Source organism: Macaca thibetana, chromosome 12 (assembly GCF_024542745.1).
Source record: "Macaca thibetana thibetana isolate TM-01 chromosome 12, ASM2454274v1, whole genome shotgun sequence".
Taxonomy (NCBI): Eukaryota; Metazoa; Chordata; class Mammalia; order Primates; family Cercopithecidae; genus Macaca; species Macaca thibetana.
This window is the reverse complement of record NC_065589.1, coordinates 49,516,361-49,537,488: the sequence shown is the minus strand read 5'-3', so window position 1 is coordinate 49,537,488 and position 21,128 is coordinate 49,516,361. Positions and strand designations below refer to the sequence as shown.

Genomic DNA, 21,128 nt, shown 5'->3' with positions numbered 1-21,128 from the left:
ATTTATGCTAATTGTACCAGATCCTGTTCTACATATTTTACAATTATTACCTCTTTTTATGTTTAGGATAAATCTATATCTTGCTATTTTCCAGATGGAGAAACTGAGGTATAAAGAGGTGAAGCATCTTACCTAGAGGCACATAACTGGTAAACTAGATTTAATATTTGAATCTAGGTCATCTGTGTCCAGAATCCATGTTCTTCAATACCATTCTGTAATGGTATAACTAGCTTTCATGACCTCCTAACCCAATGGACACCTAAAGTATTCAACCTTCTACCATAATACATTCAAAATAAGTTGTTTTTTCTTATGCTAATGTGTAAAAAATAACTAGGGAAATTCTTCAATCAAATTGTACATTTTGTTAAGTTAATTAAATGTACTTTAAGAGGAAAAGGAGGTATTATTTTTAGTAGAAGAGAAAAATCACTAATGGGATAAATAAAATATTTATAGAGTTTGTATTAAACTGTCTTATTTAATTGTCTTCACTGACTTGACTAATTTTGTCTCTGGAACATTACACTCTAAATTGTTGTTATTTTTAGTGACTCTTAAATAAGGTATTCTGATGAGTGAAATTTGGCAACCAGCAGGAATAAATAAGCACAAGTATCTTTATATATTTAAACCATGTTGATGGGTTTCTGATATATAAATTTAGAATTTAGCTTTACACTTTGAGTAAATAACACAAAGTAAATTTGCTCTTAATCCAAAAGTATATACACAGACATACACAATATATGCTATCAGGTCAAGAGAAATTTAATTATTTTAAATCAGATTTTTTAGCAACTATGCCACAGACTCTCTGATTTGAAATGGGCAATATAGGACAATCTAATGTACCTAGATTTTCCTATTTGCGAACTAATGTAATATTATTTGGAAATTTCAAGGTGTTCTGGTAAGCTAATTAATTTCTTTGTAATTACACATTTTTAAGGAAAAACAACAACTCAGTTTCAATCCAATCACATTTTCAGGAGACTGCTTTTTAAAAAACAACTTCAAATATTAAGACTATAACTATAAACTGAATATTTTAAACAATATAAATTTTACTTAAATGCAACATTTTATAAGTAGAAACCAACAGTATTAATATAGTCCTTAAATTTTGACTTGGATTTTGGTTAAGAACACTCCCTTTGTCTTAGTGAAGAACATTTTAGATTCAAGAACTAAAAATCAATCCAAGTTACCCTAAAAGGAGAAGCAAACTAGGATGTACACACACACACAATACAGTGAAGTAGAGGAGGAAGTGTATAAAGAAGTGAGGCCACCTGAGATACTACAGGTAGAAAGACATTGAGACTTGGCATCTAAATTCTCAGACATTCTCTGTGAGATATCTCATCTCATCTATATCACTATCTTGATAAGCTGGGTTTCTCTTCTTAATCTCATCAGAATATTTCTGCTCCAATATCATAAACAATCGCATTTTTTTATCAAGATTAATACCATTAGGTATTGACTGAGTTCTCAATCAACAAATCAAATTCCAGGAGAGAACATCTGACTGGCCAAGTTGGTTCATTTATCCACTCAGCTCAGCTGTTACCACAGACTGTCTCATTCATATGATTAAAACATAACTGCAGAACCTGCTCCCCACTAAGGATGGTGACAGAAACCGCATATGGGTTCTTTTTTAACTATGGCACATATTTAAAATACTTTGAGTTTAAATGCTTTGCAGTATACAGTGTGATATATAAGAGGGAAACTAAGCAAGTCAAGAATAAATTGGCATCCATTTTTAGAATACATAGAGAAACAACAATTATCTGTGAGAGAATAATTTAAAATTTTCAGTGAAAGCTTCATAAGAGAAGTCGGAACAAAAGTGAAATTTGAATACTGGTTAACCATGGCAAATAGGTGGCAGTCACTAGTTAGTAGCTCACTTTATTATTCATTAAAGGTATTTAATAAATACTTTTTGATGCATAGAAATTTTATGAGATTTTATTGCCTAGGAATTTATAGGCTTCTATATTCTCATTCCAATAGGAAATAATTGAAGTCAAAGTGAGCTTAAAGACATCAGAAAACGACCACTAATTAGCCCTAATCTTCTTTGTTATACTTTTGGTGACACATCAAACATAAGTCATGTAAATAAAATATCTACTCTTATCTATTAGTAAAATATAAGAAAGATTTCTGTTTTATATTTTGATTCATTTTTGTTTAAGTTTAAATTTATTATTAAATTATTATTTAGATTTAGATTTATTTAGATTTAAAATGTACCCTCAATTTTATTCTGAAACATAAAATAAAGTTTTTATAAAATAAAATTCATAAAATTTATTTCTATATTTTTTATTTCATATATATTTATTCATTTTATTTATTTATAATATAAATTTATAAATTTCAGCATAAAATTGAGGATACATTTTAAATGTAAAAATTAAATTATAAAAATTTAGTAGTAAAAACATTTTGTCGGTGAATGAAAATTGTGAGTTGGCTTCATTTTGTTCACACCTCACAGGGTTTAAATGAATATTTAATTTTATATCTCCCCCAAATTTTATTTGAAGTTCTTCCTTTAGTGGCAATTGTATTAGTTCATTTCACACTACTATAAATATATTACCTGAGACTGGGTAGTTTATGTAGAAAAGAGGTTTAGTTGACTCACAGTTCCACATGGGTGGGAAGGCCTCAGGAAATGTGCAATCATGGTTGAAGGTGAAGGAGTAGCAAGGCACCTCTTACATGGTGACAGGAGAGACAGAGCTGGAAGGGAAAATTGATGCTTTTAAACTGTCAAATCTCTTGAAACTCCCTCACTATCAGGAGAACAGCTTGGGGGACACCATCCCAATGATCCAATCAGCTCCCACCAGGTCCCTCCCTAAAAAAATGGGGATGATAATTCAAGACAAGATTTGGGTGGGAACACAGAACCAAACACGTCAGTTAAAAATTACTCTTTCGTATAAGGAGATAATTACTTCAAATGTGTACTTTTCCTCCAAAGGCTTTGTTTTAGAAGTGTTATTCCGGGCGTGGTGGCTCATGCCTGTAATCCCAGCACTTTGGGAGGCCGAGACAGGCAGATCACAAGGTCAGGAGTTCGAGACCAGCCTGACCAACATGGTGAAACCCAGTCTCTGCTAAAAATACAAAAAAAAAAAAAAAAAAAAAAAAAATTAGCCGGATGTCGTAGTGCACGCCTATAATCCCAGCTACTCAGGAGGCTGAGGCAGGAGAATTGCTTGAACCTGGGAGGCAGAGGTTGCAGTATGCCGAGATTGTGCCACTACACTCCAGCCTGGGCGACAGAGCAAGACTCCATCTCAAAATGAATAAATAAGTAAATAAAAATGTTAAAGCATTTTCCTGAAAAGGGATAAAATGAATATTCAAAACATAATTAATAGTGGATTTGAAATTGTGCTGGAGAACTGTCTTGCAGATATAGGCCATATATACTATTTCAGTTCAAATTATCTTCAAAATGACCTTTATGTACAACTAGAATATCATATATGTTAACTCAAGCAACACATGCACATGCACACTCTCACACAGTCAGTTTTTGTTTCAAACATGTAAACCGCATTTCAAAAAATAGAAACTATATCCCTTTAAGTATTTTTGTTTTGTTTTGTTTGCAAATTTGTTAAAAGCAAATAAACCCTTCCATTTTCTCAATAATGATGATATAATTTTTGATCAGAGAATTTACCAATTTGAGTCATGTGATTCATTTCATATATATCCTATCAAAATATCTTTCCCATCGCTCATTCTTTAAAAATCAAGTCTGAATGAGAGAGTTTTAATCCATCATGTAGAAATAAGTGTGTGGGTCTTTTTAGTTTCGTTTCAAACAAATAACACATTATACCAATAAAAACTTGTGGTAACTGCTATGATATTTATCGGCTAGATCTAAACCTTCCCATTACACTTAATTCAGTAGGAGTTGAGTACTTTTGTAAATTGTTATCAGGTCATTTGATCTCTTTATTCCTCTTAAAATATAGTCTGCACTTATTTACATTTAACACAATTGTAGTGGTTCTCTAATTTAGCTACATAATAATATCATTGTTGAGCTTTAAGAAATACTAATTATTGTTTCACACTCCCAAAATTTTTCTTCCATGTATGTTGCATGTTGGCTAACATTAGAGTTCAAGAAATTTCCTTAGATGATTCTTGTATGCAGGAAAGTATGAGAATTATTTCACTATGTGGTTCACCACTGAGTAAAATGCTTTCATTATAAATATGAACTGTTAACATTTAGTATTTTTAGAATTACGCCAATTTTCCAATTAATGATATCCTTCGCATGTGAAGCAAAGAGAAACATTTTCATTATGTTTTTTTAATAAGAGCCTTATTTGATATGAATTCACATGCCATAAAATTCATCTTTTCAAAGTGTACAATTCAGTGGTTTTTTAATTCATAGAGGTAGGCAACCATCACCACTAATTTCGGCACAGTTTCATCACCTCAAAAAGAAACCACATGCCCATTAGCAGTAGTCTGAATTCCTTCTCCACCCACCATCTTCTGGCAAACACTAATATACTTTCTGTTTCTATGGATTTGCCTATTTGAAATATTTTGTATAAATTGTATCATATAACATGTAGCCTTTGTGATTGGGTTTTTTTTTTTATTTAGCATAAGGTTTTAAGATTTATCAGTCTTTTAGTATATGTCAGTACTTCACTTATTTTTATTAATAAATATTTCATTGTACAGATATGCCAGTTTTGTTTACGCATTTAGTGGTTCGTGGATATTTGAGTTGTTTCGGTTTTGACCTGATGAATAAGGTCGCTATGAACATTCATGTACAGGCGTTGGTATGCGCATCTGTTTGTTATTTTGTTCTTTTGATTACACAGCTAAGATTGTAATTGCTCAGTCATACGGTAACTCTCTGATTTTTTTTTTCTTTTTTTGGAAGCTCCAAGTTGTTTTCTACAGCAGCTAAACCATTTGAAATTTCTGCCAGCAGTGTACGAAGGTTCCAATATCTCCACCTGCTCTTTAACACTTGTTCTTGCATGCCACTTTTACTTTAGCCATTCCAGTAATCTCTAATTATAGATTTGCTTTGCATTTCCTTAATGTCTAATGATGTTGAACAACTTTTTAAATTTTTTTTCCTCATTTATTTATTTATTTATTTATTTATTTATTTATTTATTTACTGAGATGGAGTGTCGCTCTGTCGCCCAGGCTGAAGTGCAGTGGTGCAATCACGGCTCACTGCAATCTCCACCTACCAGGTTCAAGTGATTCTCCTGCCTCAGCCTCCTGAGTAGCTGGGACTACAGGTGCAAGCCCCCATGCCCAGCTAATTTTCTGTATTTTTAGTAGAGACGGGGTTTCACCGTGTTAAGCAGGATGGTCTCGAGAGCAAATTTTCATGTGCTTATTAGTTACTGTTTTTAAGGAATATCTATTCAAATTCTTTGCCCATTGTAAAATTGGATTATTTGTCTTTCTGTTTTGAGTGTAAGAGTTTTTTTCTCTTTCTTGATAAAATCCTTATCAGATGTGTTATTTGCAAACATTTTATTGTATTCCACAGTGCTCATTTCTCTTTTTTAACAATATTCTTTCAATTACAAACATTTTTAGTTTTGATGATGTTTAACTTATCTCTATATTTTCGTCATTTGTACTTTTTGTGTTATATCTAAGAATGCATTGCCCAATCCAAGGTAATAAACACACACAAACACACACATGCACACACACACAGCTGTTGCTCTGTGTTTGTGGGTTCTGCATCCATGGATTCAACCAACCATGAATTGAAAATATTTGAAAAAAATTGCATCTGTACTGAACATGTACAGACTACTTTTTCTTGTCATTATTCTCTAAACAATATAATTAACAAATAATTATATATCATTTACATTGTATTCAGTATTATAAGATATATAGTAGATAATTTAAATTATACAGGAGGATGTGCATGGGTTATATGCAAACCCTTCCCCATTTTATGTCAGAGACTTGAGCATCCAAGACTTTGGTACCCACAGGAGGTCCTGGAACCAATCCTCTGTAGATACCAATTGGTGACTCTCTGCATATTTCACTGTTTCTTCATTTATAAATCGATGAACATTTAGATTCTTTCCATATCTGGGCTATTTTGAACTGGATATTCCACTGTCTTAACTGAGTGATCAGGTTATCACCAGAGATCAGTTATGCCAATATATACACATTGCCTCCGTAGTAATTTTTAACACACTCTACATCTTTAATATATTCATGAAGAAATAAAAAGACAAACCAAAGTTAAGGACAGTCTACAAAATATCTGACTGGATACCTCAAAAGTATCAGGGTCATAAAAGACAAGAGAAAACTAAAGAAACTGTCACAGATTGGAGGAGACTAAGGAAACAAGATAACTGAATGCAGTGTGGCATATTGGTTTAAATCTTGAACTAGAATAAAGACATTATTGGAAAAACTGGTGAAATGTGAAGAAAGTTGGGAGTTAATAGTAGCGTACTGATATGATTTGGATGCATGTCCACCCAAATTTTATGTTGAAATGTAGTCCCTGATACTAGAGGTGAGGCCTGATGGAGGTGGTTGGATCATGGGAGTGGTTTCTCATGGTTTAACAACATCCCCCCTTGGCACTCTGCTTGCCGTAGTGAGTTCTAATGAGATGTGGTTGTTTAAAAGTGTGTGTCATCTCTTCTCCTACCCACTGCTTGATCCTCCTTCTGCCATACAAGATGCCTGCTTCTGCTTTGCCTTGCACCATGAGTAAAAGCTCCCTGAGGCCTCCCCAAATGCAGATGCTGCCATGCTTCCTGCACAGCCTGCAGGAATTAAACCACTTTTCTTTATAAATTACACACTCTCGAGTATTTCTTTATAGCAGTGTGAGAATAGGCGAATACACACACCAATGTGAAGTTTTTAGTTTTCATAAATATAACCCATGTTATATTATGTAATATTTATGTTCTTATGTTAATAATAGAGAAAGCTAAATGAAGAGTGAAAAGGAGCACTCTAAACTGTCTTTGCAGTTCTTTGGTAAGTATAAAGTGATTTAAACAAAAACATGAGTAATATGTACAGGAATGTATACTCTCAGAATTGTAAAGATTTAGTATTTTCCCAAATATCTTGTAAGTATAAAAATTTTAATCCAAAAAAATACATAATATAATAGGATTTGTAGTCAAATTAGAAAGATTAGTGGCAAAAATTATATGGAAAAGTAAAACCCAAGGCTCTGTTGCAAGAAGTGGTTAAATGATAGATTGGATATATAGACAAGTAGATAGATATAGTTACATATATCATATATGTGTATATGTTATATATGTATATATTGTATATGTATATATTCTATAATAATTGACACTAGAGTATAATTACAGGAGGAGATAATTGTGTATGATTTGGCCATCCTGACCAATACAACTTTAGTTTGTGCCATTGTCTTCTTTATTTCCTACTCTCTTGATACACTGATCTTAAAATTAGTCAGTGATATTTCTGTCAACCATGTTTTGTCTTCCTAGAGTAATCTCCACTTCAACTTTTTAAATCCAACTCCTCTGGCTCAAAATAAAAATCTGTTGGAATTCTTCTGACATCTGGCTAGATAAAAACTGACCATCTGTTTTGTAAACTTGATACTTCTTTGCAATACTTACTAAAATGAAAATCTTGTGCTTATAAAAATACATATTCTAATGACATGACTCCCTGTATTAGTTTGCTGGGGCTGCTATAACCACAGACTGGGTGGCTTAACCACCAGAAATTTATTTTCTGGAAGCTAGAAGAGCAGTTCTCACAGTTTTGGAGGCTAGAAGCCTAAAGACAAGGTGTCGGCATGTTACATTTCTCCTGAGGCCTCTCTCTTCCACTTGTAGATAGTCTCCTTCTAGCTGTGTCCTCACCAGGCCATTTCTCTGTGTGTACATTCCCAGTGTCTCTTTGTATATCCAAATTCCCATTTTTTGTAAGGACACCAGTCGTATTGGATTAGAGCATCACCCTAATGGATGCATTTATTTATATTCTGAGAACCTGAGGTTGAACTTCAACATGTTAATTAGGGAGGAGAGAACATAATTCTGTCCATAGAGCTCTCCATTAGATGAAAAGGCAGCACATGACTGTCTTTTTTCATATTTTTATATAGTTGCTGAATGAATGAATAAAAAATGTATAAATAAACATTGCTCCATATGTGGAAGTAATTTGTGACTTTACTTTTATTTACAATATGGTCTAAATAAAGCTGACTTCCTCCATCTATTAGTGATTGAACAGCTTAAATCAAGTAGGAATATATTAACAATCTAAGACAGTAATAGTCATTTTGAAGTTGACTGTAATATTAATTCACAGTTTTCTCTGTCATTTTCCATTTCATCTACATATGGATTTTAAAAAGGAATGTCTTAAAAACAGAAAAATTCAATGTGATTATATTATGCCAACCCATATGTTCTTGAGCTAGGTTTCTGAAGTTGGTGACTTCAAAGCCTAGGTTTACACTCTTCCTGAGCTGTTTCCTTGTTAACAGGCAATCATTTTCCTGACTGAATTTTATATAACAGCTCTTACATAAAAATTGGCTCCTTAAAAATTTTTATATTCGTTTTTGGTTTAAAAAATATAGAAAAGAAAATTATATTTTATCTGCAGACAGGCATGCATTTAAAATAACTTCAAAGCATAATATAAATAAGGAATATATAAATTACATGAATATTGATCTCTGCATGTATTTTCAGTATACTTTTTATTAAAGTATAATATTCACACAAAAAAGCATACAAATAATAAGTTCACAGATTAATGCATTTTTGTCAAATGAAATTGCCAGTATAACTGGCACCCAAACAAGAAATAAAACCAGCTCCCCCTAATGCCTCCACAGGGCAATAACCTCCTCCCAAGGTAACACCAGTTTTGACTTCTATCTCCACAGATTTTATTCTCTAGAGATTTCAGTTTTATACAAGTTATATTATACATTATGGTACTTTTGAGTCTGGCTTTATTTGCAAGCATCCACTCAGAAAAAAGGCTTGTGAATCCATCCACGTTATTGTACGGGCAATAATTTGTATAGTATTACACTGAGTAGCTATACTTCCATTCTACTGTTGATGAATATTTGCGTTGTTTCCAGTGTTTATTTTTCCTTATTTGAAATAACTGTTATTATTATAATTATTGTGTATATGTTCTGGTATAAGTATATTTCTGTATTGGATTTACCCTGTTACTAGAATTTCTGGGTCATAGTGTAGATATATGTTGATAGTAAATTCTGCCAATAGTTTTCCAAAGTGGTTTCAGAGGTTTTCATTTCTGTCTTCTCTCTCTCTCTCTCTGTCTTCCTCTCTCTCAAGATACTCCACTTTGAAACCCAGTCACTATACTTTGAGAAAGTTAAGAAGTGACCATGTTAGTTGACCTCACCTGACAGCATGCCTCGACTACTCAATATGAGTGATAAAACCTTCACATGAATCTCATTTTCAACCTTCATGCCACCCCAGTTCGTGCCAAGCAGAGAAGTCCCCACCAATACCTACTCCAATTAAAGATTGGTAAGCAAGAATAAATATTGCCATTGTTTTGCTCTACTAAGTATTGAGGTGATTTGTTAGAGAAATGATAATCAGAAAGAGGGAAATCTCATTGACTATCTAGATAGCTTTTAGATGATGATAATAAAATTGTGAAAGATTTACAATATGTTTATCATTTGGAACATATCCCCTTTATCAATCAATTATTTTTTTCCAGAAAATTGATGGGGACTATAAAATCTGTTTTTCATGTTATAAATTAAAGAAGATGAATAAAAAGTGAACACTTACATGTTTTACATTTTTTAATGTTTTGAAAGCAGAAATTAATTCTGCTAAATATTCATACATAAAAATAAGTTAGCAATTGTGTTAGTGAAGCATTTTATTTCTAAATGTGTTCTCCCTTTTGTGAAGTTAGAAATCTTTGTATTTCTAAAACATACCTTAATTCCAAACTTGTATATTATGTAATTGGTTGAACAGTCTATAGTGTATCTCATAGAATAAAAAAACCATGAACTATTTTCAAAACCAATTATACGAATATATCTTTTATGAGGTTGTATTCTAAGAAGGCCTAAACTTTAGCTGACAATGAACTCTGTCTCTCAAAGGCAGTAAACCAAAAAGAAAAAAAAAAATTCCAGTTTAAAAGAAACTATACCTATTTATTTATTTTTTAAGTTGGAGTCTTGCTGTTGCTGCCCAGACTGGAGTGCAGTGGCGCAATATCGGTTCACAGCAACCTCTGCCTCCCGGGTTCAAGCGATTCTCCTACCTCAGCCCCCTGAGTAGCTAGGGTCACAGGAATGCGACACTACGCCTGGCTAATTTTGTATTTTTAGTAGAGACTGGTTTCTCCATGTTGGTCAGTGAGATGCAATTTAAACAATAAAGTGCACCCATTTTAAATGCCAATATTGATGAGTTTTGGCAAATGTGTATGTTTATGTAATTAGTACTACAATTAAAACACAGAATGCTTCCATAACAATGACAACATTTCTTGTGGTACTTTCTCATCATTTTCCCTGTATATATACCTGGACCCAGTAATCACTGACCTGCTTTCTTATTAGATTAGATTTGTCTTGCCTAGAATTATAGATAATTAAAATGTATAGTATGGACTCTTGTGAGTTTGATTTTTTTGTTCTCTATAAACTTTTTCAGATTTATTCATTATGTCTTCAAGATTCATACATTTAGGAGTATAATTGTTGAATCATATATTAAGCCCGTATCAAACTTGAGAACAAACTCCCATAGTGTTTTCCCAAAGTGAATTTAACCTTTTGCTTTCTGGCCAGGATCATTTCCCCAACTGTATGTCTTGGCCAACACTTGGTACTGCCAGTCACTTTAATTTGCCTATTATAGTATGATATACTTTGTAGTGTGTGGTCTTATCTTTTTGTAGTTTTAATTAACATTTGCTTGATGACTAATGTTGTTGAGCCTATTTTCGTGTCCTTGTTGGTTACCTGTATATTTTATAAAACATCTATTCAGATTGGGTTGTCTTTTTATTATGAATTTATAGAGTTTCATGAATTTGGATACTAGTAGTTTGTTGAGATACATATATTATTAATGATTTCACCTATTATGTGACTTAAATTTTTATTTCCTTAATTTGTCTTCTTCATTGGAAAATGTTTCAGTATTGACGAACTACAATCTTTATATTTCCTCTTATACTGTTTGGAATTTTTTTTTTTTTTCTGTCTTTAATGTTATTTCTTTTGTGGCTTACCCCAACATCATCAACATTTGTTCCCTATGTTTCCTTCTAGAAATATAGTAGTTGTAGAATTTATCCTTAGTTTTATCCTATGTTCCATTTTGACTATTCGGGATGAGAGAGAAAAAAAGAGAAAGAAAGAGAGAGAGTATGTGTGTGTGTATGCATAGTGAGAGATAAAGGTTAAGTTAAAGGTTTTTGTCATTGGAATATCTCAAAATTTCAGCACTATTTGTTGAAAAGACTAATTCTGGCCATTGACTTAACTGCACCCTTTTGTCATGTATACGTGGGCCTATTTTAGAGTCTATTTTGTTTTATCAATCTGTTTCTAACCTTAATTGAACACCAAACTGTCTTGATTACTATGGGACAATAATACATTTTGAAATCAGAAATGTTTTGACTATGCAATTTTTTTGGATTTTCATATAAATTTTATTATTGATTCATTTTTATATTAAAGCCTCGTGTGATTAATATTGATTGGGATTGCATTTAACATATACTTCAATTTGGGAAGAATTATCATCTTAATATCAAATTTTTATACATTTATTTATGTCTGTTAATTTTTCTCAGCAATGTTTTATAGTTTTCAGATTTGAATCTTGCACATCTTTCTTAAATTTTTGTGTTTTATTTTTTACAGTGTTATGAGTACTACCTTTAAAAATCTCTTTTTGATTGTTGCTAATTTGCAAAATTATAGTTTATATTTTATATTCCCCTGTATCGTGTGACCTTTCCCGCTGATTAACTCACTGACTAAATGCTCTGATTAATTTTTGTAAATTTTTATTGTTTTGAAATTTCCTTAGGAATTTCGACATACACATTTATGCCTCTTGGCATGTCTAGAAAGAGAATTTTTGATGTCAAAAATTGTACATACCATGTTTTTAAATATTTGAATATTTTGTTTTCATCATAAAAGAAAATTTGTGGCTTTATTGTTAAAGTAGTTAAATTAGTTTCAAATCAGTTATCTGCTTGTAAACTTCACTAACACAGGACTGAAATACATGCTAACAGAAATATTTTGTCTTACACTGAATGTGCCCCATTAAGTTGAATACCCCAGTTGATACCTAACAATTCTCCACCTTGGCTGATCAAAACTCGAAAGTCGATCCAACTTGTGTGAGCTCTGGGAATAATTCGGTTTACAATTTTCCATTCTTTTTTAAGGGGAAGCATTTATAAATGTGCAGTCCAATATACAGCAAAAGTTCTTTGTATATCTCTGAGATGCTTTTTCTACGTATGTTCTTCCTGGAACTCTGCCCTCTGACTTTAAGCTTCCTTGGACTTTCTAAATGCCAATTATCTTTTTTAACTCAGTGAAACTGCCAGGCTCATATTGAATACCTTCTCCATGTCCTTGAACTTCTGAAATTGCCTTCAACTATAAAGCCATAGTGAATGAACTCTCACATTTTTTTGTTTCCATTTATTAGGGATCACAGTCTGGTTCTTCCTCTTGTCCAAAATCTGCTAACAATTGTTTCATGTAGCTTTCTAACTGTTCATGTTGCAAGTTCAAGTTATGAATGTCTTATTCTAGCATGGTCAGCAAGGTAAGTAACAAAATATAGTTTATTTTAAAAATCACATCGATAAAAAAAGCAAAATATGCAATCTTTCCAATTAATTGAATTATATCAAACTAATAAATATGAATGAATTTCCCAGTTTAGAATACCATCACTTTAGATGAATAGCAGTATATCTCTAGAATCTAAATGATAGACCATATGTGTATATATACAAGTGTATATATGTGTGTATGTTTACAATAATCGATACACTGTTATATAATTAATTGACTATAAAATTGATCTATTGTTATATATCACACACGTATACATGTATTTCCACATATACACATACACATACATGCACACATATATATGTATATCCTTGTAGTAGGAGAATCTGTATAAAATTCAGTATTTTCTAACTTTATACAAATATTATATTAAAGAAATGCTTAACATCCTGATGAAAACATAATATATTTTGAAACAATATCATGATCATAAAATTATAAAACAAAGGAGTAATAATTTATATTGCACACAGAGAAGAGGTTAGAAATTCCTATAGTGTCTTAGTGATGGTGAAATAAATCATGATAAATGCAGTCTTATTTTTTACAAAAAATAGCATGTTTCCTTAGTGGCACATATGCCACAAAATCATTTGCTGATTTTTTTTTTATTAACTTTTTGTAACGATCCTAATCTATACTTTTATAATCAATTAATTCTTAGCTTTCTTATTTCAAACCAAGAACACGAGTAGTTAGTCTATAAGTTGGAGTGAGGCTGTATAAAGTAGAAAAAACTGGGGCACATAGGCTATTTTCTAATTGTATAAAATAATACAAAATATTTTTATCTAAATGAATACATATGAATTGAACAAACCAATATGAGGAGAGCAATCTTTGTCTATTCAGAATAAAATTGAAAAATTTTTCCTTTGTTTGTAGGTGCAATATTCAGTGGCAGAAATGGTCTCCAAACTAAACCTCTCCTTCCCATAGATTTCACACCTCTTTATCAGACAGAACTATCTCTTTTCAATAATCTTTTTTGTTATAGTGCCAGGAAATATTATTTATTGCACTCACAATAGCAGTCAAGCCAGCACATTGAAACAAAATAATGTATATTTTAGTAGTTAGATATGGTGACAAAGTGTAATATTGGAGATTTGATCTGACACTAAACATTTAAGTGCACTTTATGGTTTAGTTGCTGTATTGATAGAATTACAGGCAACTTAAGTGATTAAGTTTGTGACAGGTATAAGAAACAAATGATAAATAATGATATAAAATAACATTAATAGTTTTAATAACTACAACTTTATTCATGGTGAATCATATTTTGCTTTTCTGATCCATATGCCACATCTTGATTCATTTTTATCATTCCATTTTGATGTAACCAAAATAGTAATATGAAGAATTTGGGGGAAGTTGGATATCATATATTAAGGGATATATGTGTGTGCATACACAATATTAATACAATCCATAAAATAAATTATTGTAAGTAAAAATAATCTAATAACATTATTCATTCTGAAAACTCTTTTATGAAACCATTTTGAATATTTCCCCAAATATGTTAGATTGTCCTTCAAAAAAGACATTCTAATATTGTTCATATTTTTATTGCAAAGAGCAACAATTTAGGTAGATATATAATGTGCACATGTAAGTTGTTGTAGACCAAATTGTGTCCTCCCAAAATTCATATGTGAAGCATTAACCCACAAGTGACTGGATTTGGAGACAGGGCCTTTAGGCAGGTTACTAAGGTTAAAGGAAGTCATAAGGGTGAATTCTAATCCAATAGGACATGTATCCTTATAAAAAAAGGAAGAGACATCAGAGCTCTCTCTCTTCACCTGTACACAGAGGAATGCCCACATGAGGACACAGCAAGAAGGCCGTTGTGTGTCTACCAGGAAGAAACCTCCCCAGAAACTAACCATGCTAGTACCTTGATCTTGTAGCCTCTGGACCTCAGAGAGAATAAATTGGTGTGGTTTCCCCTACTCAATCTGTGGTATTATATAATAGCAATCCAAGCAGACTGAGACAGATTTTGGTACTAGGAGTGGGATGCTGCTGTAACGAGCACCTAAAAATGTGGCTTTGGGTTTGGGTGGGTGATGGGTTTAGATTGGAAAATTTTGAAGTGCATTCTAAAATAAGGTTCGATTCCCTTGAAGTGTTTATTGGTAGAAATGTGAATGTTGAAGGTGATTCTGATGAGATCTCAAAAGGAAATAAGAGATGTGCTATGTATGAGAAACTGAAGGAAAGATGACCTGTGTTATAAAGTGGTAAAGAACTCAGCTGAACTATGTTCTAATGTTTTGTGGAAAGTAGAACTTAAAAGCAAAGAAGTTATATATTTAGCTAAGGAAATTTCTTAGCAAAGAGTTAAAGATATGACCTAATTTCTCTTTATTGCTTATAGTAAAGTACAGGATAAGAAAAATAAATTAAATAAATTGTTAACCATAAGGAAACCAGGACTAAAAGATTTGGAAAACTCTCAGTTATCCATATTGCAAAAAAAAAAAAAAAAAAAAAGAAAGAAACATGTGTTTTAAAGAAAACTCCAAAGATGTGGCTGGATAACCACTCCCTAAGGTGGCTGTCCATGGAGTTAATCAGTCATCTCAACAGAGGCAGGAAGAGTGATGGGATGATATAAGCGTAGTCACTGTCAGTTTCATCGATGGGAGCAGAAATGTGTTGAAATAAAGGCAGGCTTTCCCACTTCTGGATTTCTGTAGGAGAATTATAATGGAGCTATTTGGCTGTCAACATGCTTTGTTCATCAAGAAAAGGGAAGACTAAGGCTGAATGCAATTCAGAAATTATCAGGGCTGCCACTCCTACCACAGGCCCAGGGGGCAAAGCTCTTTTTCCTCAATTGTAGAGGATAGAGGCCCCTCCTCGGTTTCAGCAGGCCAGGCTACCCTACCCTTTTTCTCTGAGACAGGGCAACCACAAAAAGCCCCCACAGTAGAATTGGAAGGCAGAGCGTTGAGCCTAAAGAGTATTCTGATGGTTTAAGATTTAATGGAACGTGCCTTGCTTGGATTTGGACCTGCTTCAGACACATCACCCATAGCTCTTTCTCATTTCTTTTTGATAATGAAAATGTAATGCTATGACTGTCCCACCATTGTTCTTTGGAAACATGTAAGTTGTGTAGTTTCATAAGTTCACAGTTAAAGAGGAATTTTGCCTGAGGAAAAATTGTACCTCAAGTCTCACCTATAACTGATTTAGATGATCTTTAGATGAAATTTTGGGCTCAGAACTGTTGCTAGCATTGGTTAATACATTTACGGACTGTTGGGATGGAGTGAATGTATTTTGTACATTAGAAGGAATATTGTGTTGTTGAGATCAATGTATTTTGCATGTGAGAAGGACATAAATTTTAGGGGAGCAGAACATAGAATGTTATGGACATTTTAGGGGAGCATAGGGTGGAATATTATGCAACATTCATATGTGGAAGTCTTGTCCTGAAACATGGCTGTATTTTGAAGATAGGGACTTTAGGAAGGTAGGTAAAGTTAAATAAGGTCATATGGGTGAAATAAGGCTAGTGTCCTTGGAGGAACAGACACTTAGGATGAACAGAGGAAAAGCCACGTGAAGACACAGCAAAAAAAATGGAACCATCAATAAGCTAAGCAGAAGCTTCATTAGAAAACAAACTTGCTGACATCTTGATCTTGGGCTTCTAGTCTTCAGAACTGTGAGAAAATAAATTTTGGTTGTTTAAGTCCCCCAGTTGGTAGTTTTTTCTTATGGCAGCCTGAACACACTAACATAAGTCTATGCCATCTTTATCTTAAAAGTGTTGGTAAATAAATCATCAAGATTCTTAAGCTTATTGTCAAAGCACTATGATCAATGTAAAAAATAATTCAATCACATTTTAAAATATAAGCTATTGTATTTTACATGGCTTTTGTTTACAAAAATTAAGAATTTTATGTGCCAGAGGCAGTGGTACATGCCTGTAGTCCCAGCACTTTGGGAGGAAGAGGCGGGAGGATTGCTTGAGCCCAGGAGTTTGAGATCAGCCTGGTAACATAATGAGACCTCGTCTCTACCAAAAAAAAAAAAAAAAAAAAATTAAAATTAAAAATAAAAATTAGCAGCATGGTGGCATGCCTGTAGTCCCAGCTACTTAGGAGGTTGAAGTCGGAGGACCACTTGAGCCTGGGAGGTGGAGGCTGCAGTGAGCTGTGATGGCACCACTACACTCCAGTCTGGGCAATAGAGAACTTGTCTCAAAAAGAAAACAAAAAATGTTGCTTGTTTTTACCTCTTGTGTTTTGAACATTGTTGTTGTTTTATAGGAAATTACATCTGGAACTAGACTTCACCGTTTTTTTGAGGCAAGGGTTTGTCACAGCAGTTGTCAGATGATCACAGAATTCTTATAACTCAAGCAACTTTCCTTCTAGAAACAAGATGGACCATTTTTCATGAGCTACAAGGCCACCAATTATTATGGTTCCTATAGGTGTTCAATTACTTTACAAGCTTTATATTAAATATGAATGAATTATATTACTATGCATGGTGAAGAGTTGGTAGTTAACTACATTCTGCCATAGCTTTGTTAGGAATCAGCTTGGATTGTGAATTAGTGGGAGTGTAAATTAGTTCAACCCTTGTGGAAGACAGTGTGGCAATTCCTCAAAGAGCTAAAAACATAAATAACATTTGACACAGTAATCCCATTACTAGATATATAACCAAAGGAATATAAATTGTTGTATTATATAGACACGTGTGCATAAGTTCATTGCAGCACTATTCACAAAAGCAAATACAGAAATCAACGTCAATGTCCATCAGTGATAGACTAGAAAAAGACAATGTAGTACACATATATGGTAGAATACTAGGCAGCCATAAAAAAGAAGGATATCATGTTCTTTTCAGGAACATGGATGGAGCTGGACACCATTATCTTTAGCAAACCAGCAAAGGAACAGAAAACCAAATACCGCGTGTTCTCACTAAGTGGGAGCTAAATGATAAAAACACATGGATACATAGTGGGGAATAACACACACTGGGGACTATTGGAGAGTGGAGGGTGGGAGGAGGGGGAGGGTCAGGAAAAATAACTAATTGGTACTAGACTTAATACTTGGGTGATGAAATAATCTGTACAACAACCCCCTATGACACAAGTTTACCTACGTAACAAACCTGCACTTTTACCCCTGAACTGAAAATAAAAGTTTAAAAAAATGAAGGGGAAAGCATACACACACACGCACACGCGCGCACACACACACACACACACACACACACGCGAATCAGAAGTATTAAAATGAATGTACTTATTTAAAAATACATTAAGAAATTTCACTTGCTGTGCTTTGTAAATGTTAACATATTTAATATTTTGAAATAGCTTTATTGGATGCCGATAATTTCTCCTAAGAAAGACCCTCAAAATTGTCATATTGTGCTGAAGTATATCATTTGCCAAAAACATCCCATGAAAATCACACATGACATACTTTGCATAAAACTTTATCCCCAAATAAATTTTTAAAGCTGCTTTATGATTAATCCAGAGTAAAACTTGCCAGTTCTACTGACCATCATAGGCATTCAAGATCCCACGGCACTCCTTGAAAAACCAAAGGTATTAACCCTGCAGTTCTGGCCTTACTCCAAATCTATTAATTAAATTCTTCCTACCTTATATTTCCCACATATTTCCAATTAGAAAAATTATTTTTTCATTTCTTTTTGATGTTGCTGTTGGGAAGTAGTTCTGGCACAAATCTCCTGTATATGTTCTCCCTTGGAATTTCACTTTTCAACACAGTTTGAAATTTGGAATTGATGACATCTTTATATTTAAGGTGTGCCACCATCTAATAAACTGTGGCAATGTGCACTATTGGACATCGCATAGAAAATTTTGTTCAGCCAAAATGTGGTATCTTGCTTATATTTTTTTCATTGCTTAATCATAAAACATCAGAAGAGAAAAGGAAATGGCAACTTGCAAGATATTTTTAATCTACAGAGAGGGATTTCCTGACAAGAAAGCAGAAGTTTATGCTAATCAAAACAGAGCTAGGAATTGCCAAGCTTTCGTTCTTTCCTTTTTTTTTTTTTTTTTAACTTATAAACCTCACAGCTGGCTATGTGGTGAGACTAACAGATGGGATGAATTATATATTTAAAGAGCCTTTGACATCACATCAAACACCTTTTGTTCTGTAAATGGAACTTTACTATTTTTCCACTTATTGCAGTCATAACATTCTTGCATTTCATTAACATGTTATGGATAAACCATAATATATATATTAAAGAGTTTAAGTTGTTCATTACAAATGACAAAGCAATATCAAAGAGAATGCTAAAAATTCTATTTTAAACACTAATTTATTTTTTACTCTGTGAAAAATGTTATCCTTTTGCACTAGTTAAAAATTATCTTTTTGTTTTTTTTTTTCATTTTCTGACACTAAGAATATTTCTAAGTCAATGTTTATTTCAGGAATCTAATCACTGTCAAAGAAGCATGGTACAGAAGCCGATGCCAGCAGAAACTTCCTGGCTTTCTGACAAACTTGTTATTTGCAAGTGGAGTTTGATCATGTAAAGACAGAACTTCAGATGGATTAATCCATCAATTCATGAAATATTATCTGAGTACCTATTATGTAATATACATGGACCTAAGAGTAAAATAGTCCTTAACCTCAAGAAGTTTGCATTTTATTGGGAAAGAAAGACAATAAACACCCAAGGGGCACCAAAGATTACTGGAAACCAACAGAAGTTGGGAGAAAGACATGAAGTGGATTCATTTTCATCACCTCTGGAATAAACCAATTTTGACAACACCTTATTTCAGGTGTTGAACTGAGAGAATAAATTTCTGTTGTATTAAGCCACCAAGTTTGTGGTAATTTGTCATGGCAGCCTAAAAACAGACACAGACAGGACATGAGAAATCTGGTGTTGGTGGGAATCAGGAGTTTGAATCTGTGTTATATAATTTTGAGATATTTAGTACACATCTAAGAAAAAATGACAAGTTGGCAAATTTGGTCATAAAAGTCTGGAGTTCAGAGGTATAGTTAAGCCAAGTATAATTATTTTGAATCATTAGGGAATTGCTGATATTTACAGTTGTCAGTGAACGACACCATCTGTGAAATGAGTGTAACTGTGTAAAAATTGATAGGAGTAACTGTCATTGGCTACGCCAACATTTACCATTTAATGAACTGAGAAACCACCAAAGCAGATTGAGAAGGAATAAAAGCCAGTGGAGAGTTGCAAGCAGAAGATCCTTTGCCAAATATTAACAAGTTAGGTAAGATGAATAGTGGGAATTGAATATTGAGTTTAATAACATGGAGATCACTGTTGACATTTTTAACAGTTACTTTCATGGAATGTCAGCAAGTAAGTACCTAATTGGCTTGGATTTCAAATGAACAACATTTAATTTGAAGTTCAAGTTTTGATGTTTGCGAAATTTGGGAGTTTGGAAATAGGAACAGAAAAATGGGACAGATGCTTGAGGCAGATATAGATTCAAAACATAGAAGGATTTACTTTCCTAGTTCACAATAATACAAATAAATATCTGCTCTACTAAAATGTTGAAGTCATTCTAGTATTCTTAGTGAACCACAGATTTCTTGAGAAATTTACATGTTGACATAATTGTAACACATTTGGCTATGAATAAATAACATTATAATTATGTATTTTGATATTTTGTCCCAGTGCATATGTACATAAATACGTAAAAATTGTATGTAAACATGGAAAATATGAGGGGACTAATATTAAAATGTCTTCTACTCTGGCTCTAAACAACAAAAAAGCTCAACTATCCAAAATTTGATATAAAATTATGTGATAGTTAATTTCTATAATACTGTACCTACAGAATTTTAAACACTATTGGCATCATCACATAAATGTTGATATTGTCAATTATAACAGCTTCTGCATCATTTTATTAAAACTATTTGAAATATGGAAGATGTTTTCCTCATTCAGTTGTTTCATAATTAGAAACAAAGATTATATAATTTATATAATGATAATAACAGACTTAATATTGGCATGTACTCTAAGCACTGATAATATTTGATTAATTTGTTATGCCTCTGACTGACTCCCTCTGTATACATTTCTATTATCCTTTTATGTTTTA

General features: G+C 32.8%; 1 long non-coding RNA gene across 1 annotated transcript; it reads left to right on the top strand.

Annotated features, from left to right (window-relative positions):
- LOC126932598 (uncharacterized) lies at window positions 1-20,543 on the top strand. The gene is made up of 5 exons (XR_007718242.1): window positions 1-149; window positions 7,025-7,080; window positions 9,426-9,626; window positions 12,816-12,935; window positions 19,449-20,543. It is a non-coding gene; the product is annotated as an uncharacterized LOC126932598 (long non-coding RNA).
- The last annotated feature ends 585 nt before the right edge of the window (window positions 20,544-21,128 follow it).